Here is a 6,054-nt window from a genome sequence, read left to right on the forward strand (position 1 = left end):
ACTTTCTAAAGCAATATATGAAGAGAGTGGCATTTATCAACCATTCCTACAATTTTAGGGAAAAAACATGAGAATTTCGATGAAAAGACAAGCGGAGAAGGTAGATCGATATCGTCGATCATGAATAGATGGCACATTCTTGTTATGCGTTCTAATGCATAACTTGAATACTATGTGACAAGGTATCGACTTGTCAATGCCTACAAGTTGTAGACTAGGGTTTTGTTGGAAGTAGAGGGCAAGTAGATCTCGAGGGTTTCAGCTGGAAAAAGTACTCGACTGCTTATGAAAACTAGGGTTGCGTGAACAATGATTCGATTCTCTATTTGTCCCTCGACTCCCCCTTATATAGGAGGCGGAGCCGAGGGTTTCGTATTACACAAGTTTACAGATTCCGGGAGACTCTTTGAGTCCAACCCGTAAAGTTACAAATCTCTTTATTCGTAATACAACTCTATCTTTCCTTATCAACTAATTGGACTTCCGATCTTCATATTCTTCGACTTCATGGGCCTTCAGTAAACACCGGGTACCATCTTCGGTAGGCCCATTGGGAATGCATATGTCAGTAACCCCCGAGATTTTGCTTGAGTCGGAGAATCAGGAAAAATCTCCAACTTAACAATTACCATATAACTTCTTCGAGTTAACTCATATCTTTAATAAAACAAACATATATTGTACAGGGATAACGGTAATTGGGGCTAGTTCATCTAACGGATCAGGTACTAGTTAACTGCTCTTGTGGCAATCCGCAAAAACCTACTTCAAGATCACGTCCCTGGACACGATCTCGGGATACTGGCGTAACTCGACATGTGCCGCTTAAGGTCTTACCAGATGCTGAGTTCCGGTCATGTTTTTATCGGGTACCTAACGCGTCCGTTAGGATTTTTCTTCGTATCTGTTGATACGGAAAAAGTAGCAAACCGTCGTCAGAGACGGTGCCACACCGCACAGGACGGATCCGGGGACTTACCTTCGCAAAGTTTTGCGGCATTCAGAGATTATTCGCGACTGAGGCGTTCTGAGAATATATTGTCGAGTGCCTTTTTCGGCTGATGGAATAGCTCATTTATTCGAGTCAACGAATGACTTGTATATTTTTATCTTGTTCTCCCGATGGGAGTATATGAAGAGTTATTTATATAACTCGAAATATACTCATTATGCCGTTTCTAAATTCATCGGGCACGCGAACAGCGTTCCCGATGGGAGTAGCCCCCGAGGCTACAGCCAAGTGCTCGTACTTGGTTGTAGGCTCACCTTGTAACATCTTTGTCACATTTTGTCTTCTTCTCGAATTCTTCCATCTTTATCGGGTGCGCGACCAGCGCTCCCAATGGGAGTAGCCCCCGAGGCTACAGTCGAGTATTTATACTTGACTGTAGGCTGATACGTCTCCGACGTATCGATAATTTCTTATGTTTCATGCCACATTATTGATGTTATCTACATGTTTTATGCACAGTTTATGTCATATTCGTGCATTTTCTGGAACTAACCTATTAACAAGATGCCGAAGTGCCGATTCGTTGTTTTCGCTGTTTTTGGTTTCGAAATCCTAGTAACGAAATATTCTCGGAATTGGACGAAATCAACGCCCAGGGTCCTATTTTGCCACGAAGCTTCCAGAAGTCCGAAGAGGAGACGAAGTGGGGCCACGAGGTGCCCAAACCATAGGGCGGCGCGGCCCCCCCCCTTGGCCGCGCGGCCCTGTGGTGTGGGGCCCTCGTGCCGCCTCCTGACCTCGCCCTTCCGCCTACTTAAAGCCTCCGTCGCGAAACGCCCCGCATCGAGAGCCCCGATATGGAAAACCTTCCGGAGACGCCGCCGCCGATCCCATCTCGGGGGATCCAGGGAGATCGCCTCCGGCACCCTGCCGGAGAGGGGAATCATCTCCCGGAGGACTCTACGCCGCCATGGTCGCCTCCGGAGTGATGTGTGAGTAGTCTACCCCTGGACTATGGGTCCATAGCAGTAGCTAGATGGTTGTCTTCTCCCCATTGTGCTATCATTGTCGGATCTTGTGAGCTGCCTAACATGATCAAGATCATCTATCTGTAATTCTATATGTTGCGTTTGTTGGGATCCGATGAATAGAGAATACTTGTTATGTTGATTATCAAAGTTATATCTATGTGTTGTTTATGATCTTGCATGCTCTCCGTTACTAGTAGATGCTCTGGCCAAGTAGATGCTTGTAACTCCAAGAGGGAGTATTTATGCTCGATAGTGGGTTCATGTCTGCATTGACACCTGGACGAGTGACGTAAAGTTCTAAGGTTGTGTTGTGCTCGTTGCCACTAGGGATAAAACATTGATGCTATGTCTAAGGATGTAGTTGTTGATTACATTACGCACCATACTTAATGCAATTGTCCGTTGCTTTGCAACTTAATACTGGAGGGGTTCGGATGATAACCTCGAAGGTGGACTTTTTAGGCATAGATGCGGTTGGATGACGGTCTATGTACTTTGTCGTAATGCCCAATTAAATCTCACTATACTCATCATGATATGTATGTGCATGGTCATGCCCTCTTTATTTGTCAATTGCCCAACCGTAATTTGTTCACCCAACATGTTGTTTATCTTATGGGAGAGACACCTCTAGTGAACTGTGGACCCCGGTCCAATTCTCTATACTGAAATACAATCTACTGCAATACTTGTTCTACTGTTTTCTGCAAACAATCATCTTCCACACAATACGGTTAATCCTTTGTTACAGCAAGCCGGTGAGATTGACAACCTCACTGTTTCGTTGGGGCAAAGTACTTTGGTTGTGTTGTGCAGGTTCCACGTTGGCGCCGGAATCCCTGGTGTCGCGCCGCACTACATCCCGCCGCCATCAACCTTCAACGTGCTTCTTGGCTCCTCCTGGTTCGATATACTTTGGTTTCTTTCTGAGGGAAAACTTGCTGCTGTGCGCATCATACCTTCCTCTTGGGGTTCCCAACGAACGTGTGAGTTACACGCCATCAAGCTCTTTTTCTGGCGCCGTTGTCGGGGAGATCAAGACACGCTGCAAGGGGAGTCTCCACTTCTCAATCTCTTTACTTTGTTTTCGTCTTGCTTAGTTTTATTTACTACTTTGTTTGCTGCACTAAATCAAAATACAAAAAAATTAGTTTCTAGTTTTACTTTATTTGCTATCTTGTTTGCTATATCAAAAACACAAAAAAATTAGTTACTTGCATTTACTTTATCTAGTTTGCTTTATTTATTGTCTTGCACTCTATATTAAAAAAATACAAAAAAATTAGTTACTTTTGTTACCATGTCTAGCTCTGAACCTGTTACTTCTTCGCCTGAAGAATTAGTCTTCACTTTTAAACAAGGGGATGAGGAGAGTTTTAAGGATGCTTGGTCTAGAATTTTTACTTCTTATCGTAAAACCGAACCTCAAATGACTCTAAGTTTGCTCCTTAGTAATTTTTATTTTGGTCTTATGGTTCGCTATAGATATGCTTTGGATACTTTAGTGGGAGGAGATTTCCTTCATTGCAATGGAGATCAAGCTTTTAATGCCATAAAGAAGTTGGTTGCATCACATGATTCAGCTAATAACTTTGATTCAGCCCTCACTAGCATATATAATAGATTAAACAATCTCGAGATAAGTACATCTCGCTTGGATGATAACTATTGCCATGTTCGTAATCGTCTTGAACAAGTTTTAGTGAACTCTAAACTTTCATTGTGGGATCCTACTTGTTAAAATTGTTATCGGTGATCGAACTCTTCATGCCTACTCTGTGATATTATGTCCGAATTTTGCCTTATGCCCGAGAGCATTTATAAATCTTTGAAACTTTGGGGAGTCGAGGAAGGAGGAGAAGAAATAACTTTCATTGATAACTCGTTATAATTCCTAAGGGAATAGCTGCAGGTGTGCATACAACCATTCTTGGAAGAACAATATCCATTGATTATCTTGTTATTGAATGTGTAGGGACAGGAAAAATCACACTCGGAAGATCCTCACTGAAACTATTGGGAGCAGTCATTGATGTGGGAGAAGGCACTCTGAAATTCACCTCTATACCGGGGGGAAATCATATATTTCCTAAATCAAAGGGAAATAAAAACAATAAGAAAGGTAAGGGTAAAGCCCAAGGTAAGGTTGACACACCATCTCTTGATAATACTTGATACATACTTTCTGCGCCTAGCTGAAAGGCGTTAAAGAAAAGCGCTTGTGGGAGACAACCCATGTTTTTACCTACAGTACTTTGTTTTTATTTTGTGTCTTGGAAGTTGTTTACTACTGTAGCAACCTCTCCTTATCTTAGTTTAGTGTTTTGTTGTGCCAAGTAAAGCCGTTGATAGAAAAGTAAGTACTAGATTTGGATTACTGCGCAGTTCCAGATTTCTTTGCTGTCACGAATCTGGGTCTATCTCCCTGTAGGTAGCTCAGAAAATTAAGCCAATTTACGTGCATGATCCTCAGATATGTACGCAACTTTCATTCAATTTGAGCATTTTCATTTGAGCAAGTCTGGTGGCCTAATAAAATTCGTCAATACGAACTGTTCTGTTTTGACAGATTCTGCCTTTTATTTCACATTGCCTCTTTTGCTATGTTGGATGAATTTCTTTGATCCATTAATGTCCAGTAGCTTTATGCAATGTCCAGAAGTGTTAAGAATGATTGTGTCACCTCTGAATATGTTAATTTTTATTGTCACTAACCCTCTAATGAGTTGTTCTAAGTTTGGTGTGGAGGAAGTTTTCAAGGATCAAGAGAGGAGTATGATGCAACATGATCAAGGAGAGTGAAAGCTCTAAGCTTGGGGATGCCCCGTGGTTCACCCCTGCATATATCAAGAAGACTCAAGCGTCTAATCTTGGGGATGCCCAAGGCATCCCCTTCTTCATCGACAACATTATCAGGTTCCTCCCCTGAAACTATATTTTTATTCCATCACATCTTATGTGCTTTTCTTGGAGCGTCGATTTGTTTTTGTTTTTTTGTTTTGTTTGAATAAAATAGATCCTAGCATTCACTTTATGGGAGAGAGACACGCTCCGCTGTAGCATATGGACAAGTATGTCCTTAGTTTCTACTCATAGTATTCATGGCGAAGTTTCTTCTTCGTTAAATTGTTATATGGTTGGAATTGGAAAATGATACATGTAGTAATTGCTATAAATGTCTTGGGTAATGTGATACTTGGCAATTGTTGTGCTCATGTTTAAGCTCTTGCATCATATACTTTGCACCTATCAATGAAGAAATACATAGAGCATGCTAAAATTTGGTTTGCATATTTGGTTTCTCTAAGGTCTAGATAATTTCTAGTATTGAGTTTGAACAACAGGGAAGACGGTGTAGAGTCTTATAATGTTTTCAATATGTCTTTTATGTGAGTTTTGCTGCACCGGTTCATCCTTGTGTTTGTTTCAAATAAGCCTTGCTAGCCTAAACCTTGTATCGAGAGGGAATACTTCTCATGCATCCAAATACTTGACCCAACCACTATGCCATTTGTGTCCACCATACCTACCTACTACATGGTATTTTCCGCCATTCCAAAGTAAATTGCTTGAGTGCTACCTTTAAAATTCCATCATTCACCTTTGCAATATATAGCTCATGGGACAAATAGCTTAAAAACTATTGTGGTATTGAATATGTAATTATGCACTTTATCTCTTATTAAGTTGCTTGTTGTGCGATAACCATGTTCACTGGGGACGCCATCAACTACTCTTTGTTGAATTTCATGTGAGTTGCTATGCATGTTCGTCTTGTCTGAAGTAAGAGAGATCTACGACCTTATGGTTAAGCATGCATATTGTTAGAGAAGAACATTGGGCCGCTAACTAAAGCCATGATCCATGGTGGAAGTTTCAGCTTTGGACAAATATCCTCAATCTCATATGAGAAAATTATTAATTGTTGTTACATGCTTATGCATAAAAGAGGAGTCCATTATCCGTTGTCTATGTTGTCCCGGTATGGATGTCTAAGTTGAGAATAATCAATAGCGAGAAATCCAATGCGAGCTTTCTCCTTAGACCTTTGTACAGAGCGGCATAGAGGTA

Source organism: Lolium rigidum, chromosome 3 (assembly GCF_022539505.1).
Source record: "Lolium rigidum isolate FL_2022 chromosome 3, APGP_CSIRO_Lrig_0.1, whole genome shotgun sequence".
NCBI classification, from domain to species: domain Eukaryota; kingdom Viridiplantae; phylum Streptophyta; class Magnoliopsida; order Poales; family Poaceae; genus Lolium; species Lolium rigidum.